Genomic DNA, 22,328 nt, shown 5'->3' with positions numbered 1-22,328 from the left:
TTAGACACATCCCGTGTCCTTTCGCTTGATTTACTTTCTGTAGAGGAAAAGAGAGAAAGAGACAGACTGAGGGAAGCAGGGAGGGGAGGAAGGTGGGGAAGGGAAGGAGGGAGGGAGGCAGACCTCTCGGGCGGGGGGTGGGGGGGGGGACAGGGAGGGAGGCCTTGCACGGGCTCTATTTCTCTGTAAGAAGAAACGACACAAGGCAGAAAACAAAGCAGGCTGGGGTGTGCGGTCTGTCCGAAGGCCCGTTGAGACTGGCTCTTCCGGGAGCCAAAGTCTGCAACCCGAATCCCTGAGCCCATCCCGACGGCAGGGCTTTTCAGACGGAGTCACCCAGGAGCCTGGTGCAGGGCTTGTCCGAGCAGCGACGCTGGTTCCCGGAGGCCCTGACTCAGCAGGCCCAGGCTGGGCCCAGGGAGGTGCGCTTCTAAGAAGTTTGCACAGAGCGCTCAGGCTGCCGTCCCGGGGAGCACGCTGTAAGAACCACGGCTCTCAGTTACCCCGAAGAAGGCTGGCCTCTGGGGCCAGAGGGACAAGGGACAGTTCCAGTTGTGTCCTCTGAGCCTTCGGAATTGTTTTGGAATCCAGGTAGTTCAGCGTTGTGCAGACTAGAGAGTCGAGATGCACCTACGCTCCCTTCCCCTTTCGGGCTGGGACGGAATAAGAGGGAGGAAGGGGAGGGGGAGGCGGCCAGAAGGCAGGCGCGCAGGTGTGGGACCCTGGGGTCCCTCCGAGCGATGCGAGCTTGCCCAGGCAGGAGAAGGGGAATCCGGGATTGCAGGCTCAGACCTGACCTCACTTCTGCGGCTTCGCCGTGATCGCCCTTGGCCGAGACCTCAGAAGCTCGCATGTGTGAAGTGCACAGCTTTCCTTAAGCCTCCCAGTGTTTACTAGGATAAGCTAGCGTGTTGTGTCTTTCCCTCTTGTTTCTGCCTCTCTGCCAAGTTCTGGCTCGATGCTCTTTCTCAAGAAGTACCGAGATGGTCCCCAGGCTTGGTGGAGCACAGCACCCAACAAGGAAAGAAAGACTTAAAAAAAAAAAGAAAAGAAAAGGAAGAAAGAACTTGAGCCAATCTCCCAACCAGCTAGCCCCTCGTCAAAGTGCCTGGCTATTAGGAAATGTGGGGGTTTTGTTTATGTTCTTTTGACTTCCATTTGATGGCTGCCCCACGGGTGCAGAATTTAACTGTAGCCAATTCAGTGGCATCTCCATGTCCTCTGTCCTGATGGAGTTTCGTGTCTTCGTGACACTGAGTACACGACCGAGGTCCGCCCTGTGAGCCCCCGGGGTGGGGCACAGGTGCTGGGTCTGTTCCCACCTCCCCGCCGGGTGCCCCTTGAAGGGCCGTGGGTCTTGCCACGCCCGGGGTGGGCGGGCACTTTGGGATGTTTGGAAATGCCCAGCGGAGCTCACTTCTGGGTATCAGAACCGACGCCTGACCCAGCTGAGCCTGGCCAGGGGGCTCGTTCACGGGGACACCGTCTGGCACACAGGGGCGTCGGCAGTCACAGACCCAAGTAGACAGGAAAGCAATTCACTGCCACCACGCGCATGGAACAGGCTGTCCCTTCCAAGGTTCTGCTCCCCTGTTCCCAGGGCGGGCGATGTCATCCGGAGCCCCATGGGCTCTCCCTCCCTTCTCCACACTCTGCCACGGCCCCTGCACACAGGCACGTACGTGTGGGGCTCTCGGGGTGATGCACAGGGAAGCGATCCGTAGTCTCCCCGAGGCTGTGACAATGACATCCCCTGAGCTCAAGCTCGGGCTCGAGCACACCTGTGCACTCACACACACGTGATGCCGGGCACAGAGTCTTGCACGCGGTGCTCCTGGTTCACTGCGCGTTGAGCCCGTGTGGTGACTAGAAATCGGCCAACGGGGACCAGTTGTCCCTGTGGTGCCCTGTTCCAGACCAGCGGCCAGGGGCCCGTGTCATGACTGCACACGACCAGACATGAAGAAGAGGTCGTGCTCTCTGACGAGGGGACCCTCCCGTTTCAGCAAACCAGCCAGGGGGCCGCGGGTCCCCACCAGTGCGGCCAAGTGGACCCAGAGGCCACACAACCTACGACACCAGTGGTGGACCTGCTATGCTGTTTGCAAAAACAAAAACTCATAGCAGCTCCTGACCTGTCTGCATAAAGATGGCTTTAGTCACGCACCAAGGAAGCTCCTTCTCTAAGCAAGGCCTCTTGGTCACAAGGGAGAGAGAGCCACGAAGGGAAGACAAGTTAACCAGGCAAAGGACGCGGAGACCAAGGGGTAGAGGCCAGGGCGGGGAAAGAAAACACGGTCAGGGTAGCTTGATCTGCCACCGATGGGTTCTGACGCACCTGATCCCCAGCCCACGGCCCCCTTGTGAGAGTTAATTTTACATGTCAACGTGGCTGGGTCGTGGGGCTCGGATGGGGTCAAGCACAACCCGGGACATTTCTGAGAGGACTTTTTTGGATGAGAAGAACATCTAAATTGGTGGAATTTGAGTAGAGCAGATTTCCCTCCAAAGTGTGGGTGGGCCCCATCTAAGCAGGTGAAGGCCTGAAGAGAACAAAGACGAACATCCCCGGAGCAAGAGGGAACATTCTGCCAGCAGACTCCCACTGCAGCTTTGGTCCTTTCCGGGTCTCCTCCCTACCAGTTTGGGACTCGCCAGCCTTCATATTCATGTCAGCCAACTTCTGAAGATAAATCTCTTTCCCTCTATGGACATATGTCCTACTGGCTCTGTTTCTTGAGGGGACACCTGTCCACCCCCCACCCTGCAGGGCCCGCATCACGCTCAGCCTCAGCCTCAGCCTGCCCTGCTCCTGGCCACCTGGGAGCAGAGCTGGGGGACGGCTAACGGGACGATCGAGGTTGGAAAGGAGGAAAAAACGTAAGGTAAGCGGCTCTTCGAGGCTCCTGCCGATCCCCATGTGTGTTTGTTCATCTTTCTGGGGGGAGGCTTCCTGTTTTGCACTGAATTTTCAGAAGATTCACCTGTGACCTAAAGAAGGTTAACAACAAAGGTGAAGAACACACATAAGGGAAAGCTTGTGCGCAGGACAAGCTATTGGACTAGTCAAGGAGAATAAGGAGGCAGGGAGCCCGGGGTGCACATGGGAGAAACCATCCCACGTTCAGAGAGGTGGAATCCTGACTTCATTTCCTTCTCTCAGCAGGTGTAGGAACATCTCGTCCCTTGTTTAGAAACTCAGATCCTTAATCAAGACCATAGCGGCATTTCTTTTTTGATTTTCTTCAAGTGTATTTATTTTTTTGGGGGGGGAGAGACAGAGACAGCGTGAGTGAGGGAGGGGCAGAGAGAGAGGGAGAGAGAATCCCAAGCAGGCTCCCCGCTGCCGACGCGGAGCCCGACACAGGGCTCGAACCCACAGAACTGTGAGATCGTGACCTGAGCAGAAACCAAGAGTCGGGTGCTTAACTGACTGAGCCCCCCAGGCGCCCCATAGCTGCATTCCTAAAAGGCCTCCTGGCAACCCCTCATCTCCCTCCACATCTGCAGTCTGCAGACTTCAGGAAGCCAGGATCCACGGTTTCCTAAAACTGAACTGTTCGGTTTACGCCGAGGCATCCAGAAGTGAAGAGAGATGCCTTTCTCTTTCCCCTCTCCACCCAAACGGGATCAAACCTCCTTATTTTGTCAGTATCACACCTTGGAGCCCATCTGTTATTTGAGTTAATGTTTGGTTGACAAGGCAATACCCACATAAGAGAGATTTATCCGCCCCCCCCCCCCCCCCCCGTCTACGACTGTTATCCGGGGCTGTTACGCAGACGGTGAGAATCATCTACAGAGCAATCAGCAAGACGGTTACTTGATTAAAGTCTCCAGTGAGAAAACGGAATTTAGAGTTTCTTAAGTGTCAGATTTGTACCATCGCAGAGTCTGGTCTAAAACACCAAAGTGTAATTTCCATGCTGTGCCGGGCGCTCCGTAAACATTTCGCTGAACTAATGACAGCAGTCAGTGCCCTGTCGGGACCAGGCCAAGGAACAGAATGGCAATGGTGCCCACAGAATGGTCACGATCCTCTCTCCCCAGAGCTGCACTGGCCAGAAGGATGGAACGGTTTTCTGGAAGTTTCGACGGCCGTGTCTAACCGCAACCACAGCAGCGTTTGCCACGCACGGTGCTACCCGTTGCACGTAAACACCAGTCTGCATTCGCTTTTCCTGCAGAATCTTCCCTAGAATCCCCGGAAGCTAGCTCCGTGATGGTGCAGAGGAGGGCCTGAGCTCAGAGCCAGTGGGCAGATGCCCAGGCCCCAGTGGGACAGAGCCCCGAGAGGACTGGACGCGAGCAGCGCACGCCCAACGGAGCGCCCCTCGGCTCGTGTCCACCACCGATCTGCGTGGGAGCACAGAGGAGAAAGATCCGAAGTGTGGGGCGCGCACGGGCTCCCCACAGGTGCTGGGAGAACAAGTCAGAACCGACAGCCCGGCCTCGGTTCCTTCCCCGGGAGGGGCAGCTGCTCCAGAGGCCGCAGTGTACGGGTTGGGGGTGTAAGGCATTGCCTGACTGTTGCCAGCTTTCAGGTTAATTCCACCCGGGGGCGGGGCGGGGGGACAGCTCCCTCTAAGACACCCCTTACGGCCGTTGCCTTCCACACCAGAGTTTGGACGGCGTTTTCTTAGCTCCTTTCCTGTCTGAAATTGTTCTTTGTTAACAAGGGGGCCCCTTTGTTGAGTTTTAATAGTTAAATTAACATCTTTCGTCACTCTCTGGCAGCGTTTCCAGAATGTTCCGTCAGCTACGTTTCACTCCCAAGGCGAGAATGACACGATGGGCTCGGGCGTGTGCAGATGGTGCTGTTGATACTCTGTCGGGGAGGCAGCCGGGCAGCTCTGGCCAGAGCAGACCACATCAAAGCCGCCTTTGTGACTTGCCGTTCAGATCTGCAGGTCCTTGCCCCACACTGCGACCGCGTCACCTCCGGCGCAAGCGCCACGAGAGCTCCAAGGCGGACGAGCTGGGAGCACGTTCCCACGTCTCGGGTTTATCCTGGAGAGCCTTGCTGTGAAGACAGCCCCCGTCTCGTGGACAGCGGGCTTCGGCGGGTCCTTCGGGGATCTGTGATCGAGGAGACCGGGGGGGCGGGGCTTACCGACACGGCTGCCCGACGGTTTCTCAAGCTGTGATGCTGTCGCAGTTCCCGTGCTGTCACCTGCACCCACAGCCACGGTCGGCGTCCGCCTCCAGCCCCGAGCTCGGCCGTGACACACAGGTGGTCCGAGGTCCCTGTTCAGATCAGCTGTCCAGGGCTGTTTCCTGTGGGTCCTGACCATCAGGGCACCTTCTTCTTCTCCAGCGAAGCCAGCGCTGGCCGCCAGGATGGTGACAGCGAACCACCACTCCGTTCTCATGTGTCAGGCCTTGGCTTCAGTCCTTGACTCAAACTGAGTCTTGACGACCGCCGTATGAGGTTTAGGGATTTTGCTGTCCCTCCCACTTTATGGAGGAGAAACAGAGGCGAGAGAGGTCACACAGCGTCCTTGTGTTCACAAGACTAAGCAACGGTAGAATGGCAAGGTGATGCCAGCTCTGATAAACCCAAACCTGGCACCTGCCTTTCTGGTGCCCGTGCCTCTGCCACGCCTCCCCGGGGTGGCGCTGGAGATCGACCTGAGACCGGGAAGTTCTCGCAAGCACCTTGCGGACTGACCGCGTGCTGGAGAGCCTGTTGACTCCTCGGTTCAACCTTCAGCGGTTCCTTCCTGGCTGCATCTTGAATGAGATAGATATTGGAGGCAACACAGTGAGCGTAAGCCAAGATACTTTGGACTCAGCCTCAGCTTGGACCCTGGCTTTGTCGCTCATGAGCTGTGTGACCTCAGTGAGTGTCCTCACTGGTAAAATGGGCACTACACCCATAGGGTCGTCATGAGGAATAATTGAGAAAAAGCCCCTAAAACACCCCGGTGCGCAAAAATGGTGGCTAGACCTTTGGTAAGTGGCTCTGTCCTAAAAAGTGAATTAATCTTGGGCTTAAGATCATATTTTCACTAATAATTCTTTAACACTCAAAAAAGAATGTTTAAAGGACTACAACGTGCTTGTGACAACCCCATAGTTGTGAGAACTTTTGCAGCACCTCACAGCAAGGTATGGAAGGAAACCCATTTCAGGCCTCCTCCGCTCAAATTTTGCTTCGATTTGGTTTTGGCAGGTGCCGCCCAGGGACACGCGCGGTGCTCCCACCCTCTGAGACAACAGTCGGGGGAGAACAGGGGACCAAGGAGCTCATGACACCCTCCTGCTCTGAGACGGTGTCCTACACTCACCCTTTCCACTTTACAGCCACCCGGGCAGTTGTCCGAGCCGACAAAGAGCCCCTCACTTTGTCAGAGGAGAAAATCAGGTGGGTCAGCCAAACTCAAGGGGCACATACTCTTCTGCAGCAATTTCCCTCGTCAGTGTTTGCCCTCTGTCCCTCCCCTGTGCAAAGGAGCACGGAGGAACCGAGCATAGGAGCCATGACCACTTTTTCCTGCTTCTGTCGAAACCCATGGGTGGCTGCCTTTCTCGTGTTTCTGAGATTGTATTCCCCAAAATAGTAACCATATGGGATTTTACAATATCCCAGATGACATGTTCCGTGCCTGATGAGACTATGTTTTATAGCACCTGTCAGGGAGGAATGTAAATAGGCCAGGCCAGGGGAGGGGGGACCCTGGAGACAGCAGAGCTCTAAGTGGGGAGGAGGAGCAGAACTTGGGTCAACAACAGAGGGCATTCAGAAGACCGCAGTTAGCAGCCAGGCTCCAATGTCATCAATGGAGGACGTTTGTAAGATCACAACTGGTGGCAGCCAAGGCTTCAGGAGGTAAGACATTCGGCAGATGGTGGGGTCCAAGACCCAGGAATAGGGAAGGCACAGTGATCCAGGCAGGCCAGTGGCAACCTTGGACCTTGGACCTTTGTCCTTTGACAAGGACAAAGCAGGGCCCACAAGTTGGTGGATTGTGGTGCAAAGGTGGGTGCTTTATTATAGAGACAAGGTTTAAGTCTAGGCCCTAAAATAGGCCCAAGGTCATAAGAGACTAACAACAAATTGATATATCCACTTACCAACCATGCATCCGGCGACTCAGCCATCCACGGAGCCAGCCAGCCAGCGAGCCAGCACCCAGCCAGCCAGCAGCGACCCAGCTAGCCAGCCCAGCCAGCCAGCCAGCCAGCGGGCCACCCAGCCACCCAGCCCCCAGCCAGCCACCACCGAGCCCGCCAGCCAGCCAGCCAGCAGCGACCCAGGGAGCGAGCCAGCCAGCCAGCCAGCCAGCGGGCCACCCAGCCAGCCAGCCCCCAGCCAGCCAGCACCGAGCCCGCCAGCCGGCCAGCCAGCCAGCGGGCCACCCAGCCAGCCAGCACCGAGCCCGCCAGCCGGCCAGCCAGCCAGCCAGCAGCGGCCCAGCGAGCGAGCCAGCCAGCCAGCCAGCCAGCACCGAGCCCGCCAGCCAGCCAGCCAGCAGCGACCCAGCGAGCGAGCCAGCCAGCCAGCCAGCCAGCCAGCGGGCCACCCAGCCAGCCAGCCCCCAGCCAGCCACCACCGAGCCCGCCAGCCGGCCAGCCAGCCAGCGGGCCACCCAGCCAGCCAGCACCGAGCCCGCCAGCCGGCCAGCCAGCCAGCCAGCAGCGGCCCAGCGAGCGGGCCACCCAGCCAGCCAGCCCCCAGCCAGCCAGCACCGAGCCCGCCAGCCAGCCAGCCAGCAGCGACCCAGCGAGCGAGCCAGCCAGCCAGCCAGCCAGCCAGCGGGCCACCCAGCCAGCCAGCCCCCAGCCAGCCACCACCGAGCCCGCCAGCCGGCCAGCCAGCCAGCGGGCCACCCAGCCAGCCAGCACCGAGCCCGCCAGCCAGCCAGCCATCCAGCCAGCAGCTACCCGGCGAGCGAGCCAGCCAGCCAGCCAGCCAGCCAGCGGTCCACCCATCCATCCATCCCCCATCCATCCATCACCTATTCCTCCATCCTTCCATCCATCCATCCCTCTATCCACCCATTATCTATCATCACTCATCTTTCCATCTATTCATCCACCCATTCATCCGTCACATTCTTTTTCATCATTTGGCATAGTACTGGGAATGGAAGAAAAAGAGAAAAAATAAAATTCAATTTCTCTTTCATGGAGTTACAGTCCGGTAGAAGGGCAATGCTGAGTCATCTGAACCAAGGAAATACCCCCTCCTACGGTGGCTCCCACCTCTTGGCTCCCCATGGGAGCTGTAGGGTCTCTTAGAGTCTAAGTCCTGTCCACTATACTTCAGCAATCACAGAGAAGAAGGCTAGGAGGGTAGGAGCCAACCACTCTCCCTAGTAGAGTGTGGGATCTATGTGATGAGTGTCTTCACTTTTGCTGTCCATTAAAAAAGAAGCACCAGCGTATTGGTTTTCTATTGCAACAAAAAGGAAAATTACTACAAATTTAGCAGCTTAAAGCAATAAACGGTATCTCACGGTTTCCATGAGACAGGATGAAATTTCCTGCCCCATGAGATTCACAGAGCTAATGATAGTATTTCCTATGTATCGATCTTGAATAGATGTTATCTCTGACTGACCCGAGACACCGAGGTGGAAGCGAGGAAGGAAGGAAGATGTGGAGAGACTGCCCCCCTTGCTGATAAGCAGTCTTGCAAAGAAGGCCGGGTGGGTGACCCGTGGCCCCGTGGGGCACGTCGGGCAGTCGGGGATCGAGGGGAGCCGACCATCTTGTCAGGGTGTCGGGATTCTGGAGCCACCAGCCCTGTTACAACCAGTACGGTCGACGCCAATGTTGTCCTTTCTCAACCATTAAAGCTAACTCCCTCCTTAAAAAAAAATTTAAATAAAAGGGGGTCGCCTGGGTGGCTCAGTCGGTTAAGCGTCCGACTTCGGCTCTGGTCACGATCTCACGGTTCGTGAGTTTGAGCCCCCCATCGGGCTCTGTGCTGACGGCTCGGAGCCTGGAGCCTGCTTGGGATTCTGTGTCTCCCTCTCTCTCTGCCCCTCCCCCTCAGAGAGAAAACTCTCTCTCTCAAAAATAAATAAACGTTAAAAAAAATAAAAAAAAACTAGCTCCCTCTTCCCTTTGGTATATGGATAATTACGACCGTTGTGAGAAGTAATTTGGCAATGAAACATAACATAAAGTGCCAACGGTGGTAAACAATATTTTCACGGAATGTGTTCTTTCTCAAAGAACACAAGTATTTAGAGACCACAGGCAGTGTCCTGTGACCTGGGTCTTCGTGTCCTCTCCACGTGTGTAAATTCATGAAATGCGGGTTCGTTTCACCTGCAAAACTTACAGATCTTCTCTGTGCCAGGCTTTTTGAACCCTCTGAAGAACGCGATCCTTTTCTAAATTACAGGAGAACATAGTTTTGAAGGCAAGTTAATACACTAGAGCTTCCTGCCTGCTTTGGTGTGACCTTGCCCCTCTTCAGCCGGGGCCTTCCGTTATCTGGGGACGTGTAGACATTTCTGCATGGAGAGGAAAGAGAAAGGCAGTATTGCTCGGCACAGGGCCGTCCCTCACTAGTGGGCGGGAGAGGAGGGCTCTCCTGGCGGGGGGCGGGGGGGGGGGGGGGAGGAGAGTGAGAGGGGTTTGAAGGGAAGGCCAAGGCCAGCCAAGGTGAGGAAGATACAGGCCCAACGTGGAGTGAAGGGGAGAAGGAGGCACAGCAGACTTGCCCCTGCTTTGATGTGGGACTTTGCAGGAACCTTCCTCCCAGAGGTATTCCCTCCACCTCCGAGGGGCAGCCAGCCACGGCCAGTCCACGCGGCAGAAAGCGAGCTTCACGTGGGCGCTCGGCCAGGCGCCCCTTCTGTGGAATCAGGGGACAGGGCTTGGCCGAAGATCCCGGGTGGAGGCACACAGGGACCTCAGAGCAGGGGGCTGAGGCGCGGCTGGGCCGGCACACAGACCTGAGGGTTCTGCACCCCCAGGGGGCCGAGGCGGGGGCCTTCAGGAGGGACCCTGAGCCTCATTTGTGCTGCAGCTGCAGCAGAGCCAGAGATCGGGGAGAAACCGCGGGGTGAGCAGGTGATCCCCGGACCAGCAACCATGCCACGTGGCCTGGGAGCGCACAGCCAGGCACCCTGGGTAGACGGAGCGAGCTCCAGAAAGAGCTGGGCCAAGCCCCGAGGAGCGGGTCAGACGGAGCCAGCCGTGACTGGTGGGCTTGCTGGGGAGCCCAAGTTCCCCGTGACCACTGATTATGGGACCAACCAGGCAAGAAAGACAGTCACATTTGTTTGCTGAACGTGCGCACCACGGCATGTCATTTTGAGGGGGGTGTGTGCGTCACGGAGAAGGGCAGGGAGGAGGCGAGCGTCCAGCCCTCGGCAGCGATCCTGGACCCGGCTGATGGACCACAGTGCTGATGGACGGTAATTCAGTGCTTAATCAGAGCCAGGACTTAAAGTCAGGTTTCCTGATTTCCCAGCATCTCCTATTCAGATGGCCCAGGCACTGGGCAGGAGGATTAGGACTCCGATGTCACCTTCTCTGTCTCCCCCACCGGCTTGCTTGCTGAGTGAAGCCTATCCGGCTTCCTTTACCTGCAGGGATGAAAGTCAGAGGGAAACATAGTGTCAGACTTACGACTCCAAAGAATTCTCCAGCTCTTGGGAGTCCAGTCCCTCCGGTCCCTTTTGTAGCAGAAACCTTGTGTATGAAAAGAAACCTCCCAGAATGCAAGTCTGAATCAGCCTCGCCTCTGAGGTCGAGTTCTGGGCCACGGAGAGCCCTACCCGGCTCCTTGGACCAGCGTCTCTTGCCAATCAGGCATTGCTGTGAACAACGAGCTCATAAATGATCCTTGTGCGCACCATTAATTACCCAGTGGGCGATTTTGGGCAAATGCGGGGATCTGACGTGTCCTCAATGGGAAGCAAGTGTTGGAACTTGCCCCCAAGACCTGGAGCCTGAGCGGCAAGTGAGCGGGGGGAGGACGGCAGTGGATTTTTCCAGCCACGCTGCCAGGGACGGCCGGGTGCATCCCTCACGTGGCTGCTGTGCTCTGTGGAACCCTGTCCCGGCCTGCCCAGACACAGTGTCCTCCCGCTGGGGGCAGATTGCCAGGGGGGCGGCTCGTGAATCTGCTGCACCCCAGCTGGGACTTCCCCAGCCCCCCCCGCCCCCAGAAAGGCACAGAGCCCCATTCCGTGTGGCAGTCGGGAGTAGCCCTCGCTGTCTTTTCTCTAAGAGAATAAGCACAGTAATACCACCGTGCATGTTTCACGTCATTATTCCTGGGGGCCCAGTGAACCCTGACAACATTGGTGAAAGGGTCCCTCCTTGGGCCACGCTGTCCCCGGGGAGCTAGGCTCTCACGCCCTTTACCGTCGAGTCACCGAAGTGCCCTATTAAGGGGTGCAGAGCCCTCACATTTTCAAAGGCAGAATATTTCCCCCCAAGAATCACTTTCCGGGACTACAATATGTCTACACACTCCCGAAACATGACGATTTGTTTGTCAGCGAATAATCGCTGTGTCTTCACATCGCCTCCCTCTCCCTCAAATTTCCTCTTCTAAGAGCCACGGCAGTCATGCCGGGTTAGGGTCTAATGACCTCAGCTTAACTCAGTTACCTCTGTAAGGACCTTATCTTTGTGATGTCCCAAGCGGCAGGATTTCCTTCACTTTGTGGCCGAATAACACGCCATTCTATATTTATACACATCTGCTTTATGCACTTGCCCGCTGACAGGCACCTGGGGCGTTTCCATAGCTGGGTTACGGTGCAAAATGCTGCGGGCCCCCGGGAGCGGACCTCTGTGGGCATAACGCTACGCGAAATACATCAGACGGAGAATGACGAATACTGCATGTCACGTCTCATGCACAGGATCTAAAAAAGCCAAACTCGTAGAAATGGAGGGCAGAATGATGGTTACCAGGAGCTGGGGGTGGGGGAAGTGGGGAGACGGGTAAAAGGGCACCAGCTCCCACTTGGAAGGTGAACGAACACCTTCTGAGGATCGAACGCACAGCATTGTGATTCCAGCTAACAATACTGCATTCTATGCTTCCAAGTTGCTAAGAGAGTAGACCTTAAACGTTCTCAGCACAAAAAAGGAACGGTAATTACGCGATGTGATGAAGGTTAGTGCTGTGATGGTAATCGTACCGCGATACATAAATGTATTCAATTTGCATGTTGTGTATCTTAAATTTTCACAATGTCCTATGTCAGTTATATCTCAATAAAGCTGGAAAAAAAAAAAACAAAACCCAAGAGCTCTCTCCAAATACAACCACATTCTGAGGTCAGGACTCCAACATATGAATCTGGGGGGACACATCTCAGCCCATAACAGTTTTCTTACTGGGTGCAGCCAGTCCTCAGGACACACGCCCTGTAATCCATGCCAGACAGACACCTGCCGGAATAACGGAAGAGTCTGGAATTCTATCTTCTGTGGGGAGATTGGAATTTAAAGGGGCAGGATCCAGGTGAAGTTTCTGGTTCTAAGGGTGACATAGACTAAGCAGTCTCCTTAGAGTTTATTTTCATACATTTCTGTTTAGTAACATTTTTCCTTTCTTTGGAAAAAAAAAAACCCATCATCCACTTCCTTTTAGAGTTAGCCACATGTCACGCCACATGTCCCCCAACCCAGTGTCCCTTTCCACACCTTCCTCCTCCTTGGAGGTGACCAAGATCCCTACAGCCTTTGCATTCGGTTTGAACCACACGATTAGCCTTTTCTCTGCTCTTGAATGATGGCTGTCTTCATCTATTCAGGCAGTTCTAACAGAATAACACAGACTGGGTAGCTTATAAACAACGGACATTTACGTCTTTCTGTTCTGGGGGCTGGGAAGTCCAAGATCAAGGTGCCGGCAGATTCGGTGTGTGGGGAGACCTGGCTTCTGGGCTCACGGACAGCTCTCTGCTTTCTCCTCTCGGAGTCCTTCCGTGGCGGAAGGGGTGAGGGGGGGTCTCTGGGGTGCCTTTCTCGAGGGCCATCATCCCCTGAGACCACCTGTCAGGGCCCCGTCTTTTAAAAAGATTTTTTTTTTTTCAACGTTTTTTTTTTTATTTATTTTGGGGACAGAGAGAGACAGAGCATGAACGGGGGAGGGGCAGAGAGAGGGGGAGACACAGCATCGGAAACAGGCTCCAGGCTCCGAGCCGTCAGCCCAGAGCCCGACGCGGGGCTCGAACTCCCGGACCGCGAGATCGTGACCTGAGCCGAAGTCGGACGCTTAACCGACTGCGCCACCCAGGCGCCCCAAGGGCCCCGTCTTTTAATACCTTCACCTTGGAGGTTAGGTTTCGGCGTGTGAATTTTGGAGGGACACAAATGTTCAGTCTAGAGCAGTTGTCAGTCTTGTTCTGTGTGCAAAGCAGGTGTGACTAATATACAAATGGTCTCATTTTCATGTGCCGCTGACAACGTAGTCCTCTCGCTTCAAGACTTGTCCTTTGCCCTTCGTGACACCATTAGCTGCCTGTGTTTGTGTCTGCTACTCCCAGCAGGCGATTTGGGCAAACGAATAGTCGGTGTTCAGTAAATGTTTGTGGCCGTTCTCATGTTTGCAGGATCCGTTGTGCACGCTCTGTTTTTGCCACTCGAGGGACAGAAGAGTCTGCACACCACATGGATCCACCCGCCTCCCACCTCTCCTGTCTGGCATCTGCAAATGTCCCAAGGTCAAGAGGGGAGATGCCCGCCAGAGACCTCGTGTTCTGGGAGGCCCTGACGGTCACTCACGCACTCGCATCTATTAACCAACACTGGGCTCCTGGGTCTGGAGTCGGTACTTCTGAGTTACAGTCATTTTCTGCAACGTGTTACCGAGTCACGAGAGGTCATACTTCCTAAAATGATCATTTTGTCTCATCTGTTAGGTAAGGGATATGGCTCTGAATGCTGAAGCCAATCCCCCCTACCTTGGACACTATGGCCCGCGTCATCTCTCCCCTTCCTTCTACAGGGCGGTTTCCCAAAGCGGCTTTCGGGTAACAAACAGGAGAACAAATCCAGCCTTAAATGACGGTTCTACCGCAAACACTTTCGTCGCTGCGGCCAAATGCTCTTGGCCCCCCGCCAGGATATATTTTCTTTCCACATCTTTCTATCTTGCAGCTACTCATCAAAGCCACCGTCATCTCTGGCCTCAACTACCGCAGCAGCCCTGCCTCGCTCGCAAAGCTCGTTCCACCTCCAGGAGCCGTGGGCAGTGTCGGCGGAGTAAACATTCGCCCTCCCCACCCGTCACTGCCACCACCTGGCGTGCAGCCCAGGCTCCTTCCCGGGGCCAGCAAGTCTGTCCTCGAGGTGGCCCCAGCCCCCTCTCTGGTCTCAGACCGGGACAGAGGTCCCAGCTCTGCCACCTGCCCCGCCGGCTTCACCCCGGTCCCAGCAGCCTCTGCCGTGGGCACCCGTCGGCATGGAGCTCACCCTGCCCCCTCTCTACCCCTTCACATTCACTCTGCGTGACCAGCTTGTGATCAAGCATCAGGTCTCTGATGGAAGGTGCTTTCCCCAGAGAGGCCCCCGCCTTCCCCGTAGCCACCCCACTCACCACTCCAGCGGTATTTACTTGCTACTTACTGCTTACTTGCTAACTGCCTCTCTTACCACCACCAGATCGTGAGCTCCTAACAGTACTCCTGTGTAACAGGCATTTTCAGAACGAATAAAGGGTCTTTGTTTTGATCTTTATGGCAAGCGTAAAGAAAAGTTGCACGGGCACACACGAACATGTCTCTGTGGGTTAAACAAACTACCTTCCCCGTCCAGTCCCTCCTCTCCTCTCCTCTTCTTCTCTTCAAAGGGAAGGACGGGGCGCCTGGGTGGTTCAGTCGGTTGAGCATCTGACTCTTGATTTCTGCTCAGATTATGACCTCAGGATCATGGGACTGAGCTCCGTCTCGAGCTCCACGCTGAGTGGGGTGGGCTTAAGATTCTCTCCTCTCTCTCTCTCTCTCTCTCTCTCTCTCTCTCAAAAATTTAATTCAAAGAGAAGGATTTTAGGAACACTGGAGGTAACTTACTAAGCTCTCACATCTTTACGGTAACTCGAGAACCACCGTTGTCTCTCAGCGGTATCGTGTGCGCTGTGGCGGACGGAACGTTCCCGCATTCTCCCCGTGCTCTGCTCATGAAGAACTTTGCTCTCAGGCTCACCGCTAAGTCCCTGTAATAAAAATGATTATTTATCCCACGGCAGGCAGCTCTTTTAAACAGAGCTGCTTCGCCCTCTTTGAAAAATGCCAGACATGAGAACCATGGCTTCTGGTTCAAGGTCAAGGACAACGGCTGGTCGGCTAGCACTGGGGGAGGCTTCGTGGGTATGTGTGAGTCAAACAAATACTTCTAGCTATTTCTCTGTCTGGTCTCTCCAGTCTCTGCCCTTGGCACTGACTAGGGGGTCAAATACAATATGGCAGCAAGACAGAAGACGGAAGACGGAATGTCAGAGGCAGGGTGATATTTTCTATTTGTCGATGAACTCGATACAGGAAAATAACGGGTGTGATCACTTGTCCCGGGTTATGGTAAACACAGGAAACCAGCCTTCTCCTCAGGCCGGTGGCTTATTCAAATTCATGCATCCTTTTGACAAAAATTCACTAAGCACCAACAATGTGTACTCTGTAGGTGCCACTCGCCTCTGTTGGCCCCCGTGTGCAGACTCCAATGAAGAGCCATGCTCGTTAGGTGCTGAGTTAGTTTTTCAAAACTGCTGTCATCCTGAGTGTGACAGACGGAGAGAAGTCCCCCAGTCCCTGTCCACTGTTTCTTTGGCAGTAGACTCCCAGCTTCCGGTTGAAAACCATGAGTTGTCTTGAATAAAGACCCCACTTCTCACCGCGTTCAGTGCGGCCGTGTGGCCAGGCCCCGGGCAGTAAGAGCAGAGCAGCGTGTCAGGTGGGGCCTCCAGAGACTTCTCTATAAAGAGCGTGGGCCCTCCCCCGTGTCCTTCTCTTCCTTGCTGAATGTGGCACAGATGTGGCGGCTAGAGCTCCAGCAGCCATTTTGACCCTGCGGTGGAAGCCGTGCGCAGAAGGTGACGGAAAAACAAGGGGTTTCGACAGATTTTTGCGAGCTAGGAACGCAGAGAATAGTTTGGTAACTGATTTAGAAAGGGAAACCCATTTTCAACCTACGGTGCCTGGACAGGACAATGCCAATAGGCAGAAAATCACTTTCTGGGCAGAGTCTGAACGGCTCAGGGGTCTGATGTACCGCGTGTGGGGCCGGGCTGGGTCCACAGATCGGATGGCTAGCGTCTGTGTGGGGAGCATTTAGACCCCGGCGTGCTCTTCCTCACCCTCCACACCCTCCTACCGCTACCTCCCAGGATGAGACAGCAGTGTTGCTCTGGACAAAGAAGCAGGAAGGACACGGGGCATGGGGAATCGAGGCAGGAAAGCGTGGAGATCGGGGAAGCGTCTGAGAAACAGCGGGGCCTGAGACCTGTTTCTCTGCCAGAGCGTGTTCAGCAGAGTGCGTCAGGCAGGTCAGCGAGGCTGTGAGAGACATGTTCTAGGTTCGTAGAAATAAATAAATGGGTAATAAAAAAAGTGATCCTCGGGCTCCTGGGTGTCTCAGTCGGTTAAGCATCCAACTTCCAGCCCCAAGTCAGGCTCTGTGCTGACAGCTCGGAGCCCGGAGTCTGCTTCGGATTCTGTGTCTCCCTCTCTCTCTGTCCCCGTCCCCCACCCCCACTTGCGTTCTGTCTCTCTCTGTCTCTCTCTCAAAAATAAATAATAAAACATTTAAAAAAATGTTTTAAATGATCCCATACGTGCGTGCAGACAGTGGCCGAGGAGGACTGAGGTGGCTACCCCAAAATCAGACAAAATAGATTTTGAAATAAGAAATACTAGAAAACCAAAAAAAAAAAAAAAAAAAGTAAGAAGTAAAAACATCAGAAATATATAACAATTATTAAGTATAAATGCATCTAACAATAGGGTCCCAAAATGCAAGACACAGGAATTGATAGAATTGAGAGGAGAAAATAGCCAATTCAACAATTAGAGTTGAAGATTCCAATAAAATCAGGAAAGACAAAGGGGCGCCTGGGTGGCTCAGTCGGTTAAGCTCCGACTTCGGCTCAGGTCATGATCTCACAGTTCACGAGTTCGAGCCCTTCATGGGGCTCTGTGCTGACAGCTGGGAGCGTGGAGCCTGCTTCGGATTCTGTGTCTGTCTGTCTGTCTCCCTCTCTCTCTCTGCCCCTCCCCTGCTCACGTGCTGTCTCCCTCTGTCTCTCAAAAATTGATAAATGTCAACAAAAATTTTTAAATCAGGAAGGACACAGAAAGCTTGAACGACACTATCAACCGACTGACCTAATGGACGTCTGTGAAACACCCCTCCCCTCAAAGCAGCAGGATACGCATTCCTCTCAAGACCACGGGAACCTCCTGTGGGAGGGTCCCCCTGCCAGGTCAAAAAGCAAGTTGTGTTGGTTTCCTGTGGCTGTTGTAAGAGGTTGCCACGAATGCCAGAGCCTAAAACACCAGAGGTTTATTCTGTTCTGGGGGCCCGAGGTCTGAAGTCGGTATTCTGGAGGCCATGCTTCCTCCAGAGGCTCTAGGGGAGAATCTGTCCGCACGACTTCCATTTTCCCGTGGCCACTGGATGCCTCAGCCGGGGGCCTGCCTTGCTTGGGTGTCTGTGTCCATTCACATCACCTCTTCTTCTGTGTCCTCGTTTCACAAGGACTCGTGTGACTGCGTTGTCCAGGATACCCTCAGATGCTTAATTTAATCACATGCACCGAGACTCTGTTTCCATTTATAGATTCCACAGATTAGGACCTGGGTATCTTTAGGGGGACCAGTAGCTCACCACGCAACTATCACTAATTTTTAAAGACTCAGAACCACATAAAGGATGTTTTATGACCAAAATAGAATTAAATTGGCAATCAGCCAGAAAAATGAATGCGGAAAAGGGTTTAATATTTGGAAGTTATACTATATCTTTTAAATGATTCACGGATCAAAGGAGAAGTCACAAACCAAATTAAAAATATCTCGAACTGAATGAAAATGAAAGCACAACATATGGAAATTGGCAATCATGCAGATTAACTCAGGTATCGATGAAAACAATAAAAGATCAATACAGAAAATCAATAAAACAAATGTTTTATTGAAAAGATCAACAAAATAATAAGCCCTTAGGTAGACTGAGTAAGAAAACAAGAGAGAAGATACCAATTCCCAAATCAAGATTTGTAAAAGTAATGTCACCCCCGACTCTAAAGACATTTAACAGATTCTGGATTTAGACTATAAGCAATTGTGTGTAAACAAACCCCCAAACCAGAATGAAATGGACAGATTACTAAAAAGACATAGTCAACACTGATTCAAGAAGAAAGAGATGATCTAAACGGACCCATATCAAGTAAGGAAATTTGATTGGCCAAGTGGTGTATAACCTTGTAAGGATACAGGTTGGGTTAGCATCTGAAAATCAATTAATGCAAACTACCATACTAACAGATAAAGGGTGAATACATACGATCATTCCAGTGGACACAAAGCATTTAACGAAATCAAATACTCTTTCGTGGTAAAAATTCTCAACTCACTCGGACACACAAGAAATTGTCGGCACCTCACAGAGGGTGTCTTTAAAAATCCTACAGCTGACACGAGACTGTAAGATTAAATTGTGAATGAGCTCAACATGTAACCATGGCAATAAAGTGGGGGAAATATTAACAGTATACATATTGGGTGGAAAGGTGTCAAATTATCATTATTGGCAGAAAACATTAAAGTTTATATAGAAGCCCTAGGAAATGTCACTAGATCTAGAAGTAATAAGTAAGTTTGCCAAGGTTTCAGGATATAAAATCAATATACAAAATCAGTTGCACTTCTGTACAATAAAATATTGAAGAATACACTCAACAAACGAAGCACAAGACAAGCGCACTGAAAACGACAGAACTTTGCTGAGAGAAAATAAAGTCTTATGTCAAGTTCGTCGGTTGAAAGACTCGCGGTAAGAGTTCTGTTCTTCTTGAATCGATCTATTGATTCAATGCAATCTCTACCAAAGTACCAGCAGGCTTATTTTTTTCCATAGAAATTGGCATTCTCGTTCTAAAGTGTACACGAATATGCAAAGAATCTTGAATAAATACAATAATATTAAAAAAGAACAAAGTTCTTTGTGGGCGCCTGAGTGGCTCAGTCAGTTGAGCACTCAACTCTTGATTCCAGGATCACAGGATCGAGCCCGGAATCAGGCTCTGTGCTGCGCATAGATTCTCTTTCTCTCTCCCTCTGCCCCTCTCCCTCCCTCTGTCTCTCTCTCAAATGAATTAACCAATTAATAAAAAAGAACACAGAGTGGGAGGACTTACATTACCTGATTTCAAAACTTACTTAAAGCTACAGTAATCAAGATAGTGTGGTATTGGAGCCAGAGCAGACATATCATAGATCAGTGGAATGAGATAGAGTGTCCAGAAACAGATCCACACAATATGTGGTCTGTTGACTTTCAACACAAGTACCATGGGAATTCGGTGAGGGAAAGGATGGTCTTTTCTACAAATTGTGCAAAAATAATTAAATGTCCATATGCAAAAGATTTAAGTTGGACCTTTACTTCATACCACACACAATTGGCTGAATATAAAGAGCTAAAACTACAACATCGACAGAGAAAAGCACAAAAAAAATCTTCGTGATCTCAGACTAGGCAAAAAGCTGGTAGCAGGATTCAAAACAGGAAAAAAAATGTAATTGGAATTCCAATTGAAGTTTCCTCTTCAAGACACTCTATGAAGAAAATGAAAAGACAAGCCAGGGACAGGAAGAAAATAGGTGTGACTCATGCATTGATAAAGGACTTGTATTCAGAATTTATAAAGAAGTCTTAGAGCCAGACATAAGAGAAAAAACAACCCAATGAAAGCATGGGCACAGGAGTTGAGTAGATGCTTCGCCAAAGATAATATGTGCCAGTAAGCACGTGGAAAATGCATCACATCACTAATCACTACAGACGTGCACGTTAACCCTACAGCAAGATTTCCCCAGCTACCTACCAGGATGGTCAGGATTGAAGAATTTCCACTACGTCAACGTGGAGAGACTGGAACCCTCAGAGGGCGATGGTGGGAATGTGACGTGGTGCAGCCACTTTGCAAACCATGTTGTCAGCTTCTTTAAAGGTTGGACACACTCCCCAGTGCACTCGGCCATCGCTCTCCTGGATCTGGACACAAGAGAAATGAAAGCCTATGTCCACACAAAGATTTGGACCAGCATTTCAGAGCAGCATTATTCAAATAGCCCCAACCTGGAAAAATCTAAATGCCCATTAGCTGGTCAGGGGATAATGTGGTATTCAATGGGATACCATCCAAAAAAAAAAAAAATGAACCAACCACTGAAACGTACAACAATATGGGTGAATCTCAAAGACATTAGGCTAAAATGAAAAAAGCCAGATACAAAAGATGACATATTATGTGATCCCATTTATGCGAAATTTCTAAAAAAGGCAAAATACTGAGGCATAAAGGAGGTCGGTGGTTGCCCAAGGCTGGGGTTTGGAGGAACAGCAGTCTGCAAAAAGCAATGAAGAAAATTCTTAGAGTAATGGAAGTTTTCAAAAAATGGATTGTGGTGATGGTTGCACAATTGAACAAATATACTAAAACACATCCAATTTACAGAAGTGTTTCATTGAATGGAAATTATACCTCAACAAGATTGCTATAAAATATAAATTGAGGGGCGCCTGGGTGGCTCAGTCCATTGAGTGTCTGACCTCGGCTCAGCTCATGATCTCACGGTCCATGAGTTCGAGCCCCGCGTCGGGCTCTGTGCTGACAGCTCAGAGCCTGGAGCCTGCTTCGGATTCTGTGTCTCCCTCTCTCTCTGACCCTCCCCCGTTCATTCTCTGTCTCTCTCTGTCTCGAAAATAAATAAACATTAACAAAAAATTGAAAACAAAAATTAAAAATCCTACTGCTAATTAGGGTATGCAGTCCTCATGCATGCCACATGCTTTGACTGGCACTCACCACATTGTACTGTGAGTGTGTGTGTACGTGTGTGTCTGTCTGCAGCAGGAGGAATGTCAACTCCTTGTCTTCCTCGGGCAGTTCCATGCTACCTCGGGCTCTACGGGTGCCTGTCGATTCTAGATTTCCTCCTTCATTGAGACTGCCCATCCTTCTTCACTACCTTGGTAGCTCAAATGCCTTTAATTAGAGATCATTAATTATATCAGGTTTACTGAGGTAAACCTTACATATAGTAATACTAATCAATGTAAAGTGTACTATTTAATGATTTGGGACAATTGTACACAACGTGTAACACATGACCGCAATTACGATGTAGCACACCAGCACGCCCCTTTATAGCCAATCTCCTCTCCCATCCTCTGGCCCCTAGCACAAACTCTGATCTGCTTTGTATTGCTATAATGTTTCTCTAGAATTCCATATAAACGGACCCATGCAGTAGGTGTTGTCTCGTGTCTGACTTCTTTCACACCAATTAATTATTCTGAGATTCACGCATGCTGTCGTGTGTAACCACGCCCCTTCTTTTCCATTGCATGAGTATGCCACAGTGTGTTTACCATTCCTTGGTTGATGGAAACTTGGGTTGCATCTAGTTTTGCGTTATGATGAATAAAGCTGACACGGACTTTCGTATTTAAGTCTTTGTGTGAACTTATGTTTTCATTTATCTGAGGGAAATACCTAGGAATACAATTACTAGGTCGTATATGTGTGGCTAACTTTACAAGGAACTGCCAAACTCTTTTCCAAAGTTGTTATATCATCCTCCACTGCCACCAGCAACGTCTGAGGGTGGATTGCACTTGACCCCTACCATCTCCGACACTTTGTATTGCCAGTCTTTCTAGCCATTTCAGTGGTTGTGTATCTCATATTTTTAATTCACTGTTCCTAATAACTAATGATATTGAGTAACTTTCATTTTTTTAATTTGCTATTTGCCTATCTTTTTTTGATGGCATGTCTCTTGGGAAAATACCTAAGAGTGCAACTTACAGGTCATAGAAGTGTATCCTTAACTATAACCTATGCCTCTTGTTTGTTTGTCTTTTTATTTTTGAATTGAAACCGTCTTTATATATTTTGGATACAAATCCTCCGTCAGAGCTCTGTGTTGTAAATATTTACTCCCAGGCTGTGGCATGCTTTCATTATCTTAACTCTGTCTTTTGAAAAGCAATGGTTTTTAATTTTGGAGTCCAGTTTTCCAACTTTTTTAGTTTTATGGATCATTCTTTTGCTACCCTATCGTCGATCCCAAGGTCGTGAAGATTTTCTTCTCATTTTGTAGTTTTAACTATTA

The 22,328-nt window shown here is 51.6% G+C and overlaps 1 long non-coding RNA gene across 1 annotated transcript; it reads left to right on the top strand.

The window, feature by feature from the left end:
* The first annotated feature begins 517 nt into the window (after positions 1-517).
* Positions 518-8,882, top strand: LOC115500024. The gene is made up of 4 exons (XR_003964349.1): positions 518-591; positions 4,738-5,955; positions 6,176-6,367; positions 8,549-8,882. It is a non-coding gene; the product is annotated as an uncharacterized LOC115500024 (long non-coding RNA).
* The last annotated feature ends 13,446 nt before the right edge of the window (positions 8,883-22,328 follow it).

This window comes from Lynx canadensis, chromosome D4 (genome assembly GCF_007474595.2).
Source record: "Lynx canadensis isolate LIC74 chromosome D4, mLynCan4.pri.v2, whole genome shotgun sequence".
Lineage (NCBI taxonomy): Eukaryota > Metazoa > Chordata > Mammalia > Carnivora > Felidae > Lynx > Lynx canadensis.
Note: the sequence above shows the minus strand (reverse complement) of the source record. Positions and strands in the feature narration are given on the sequence as shown.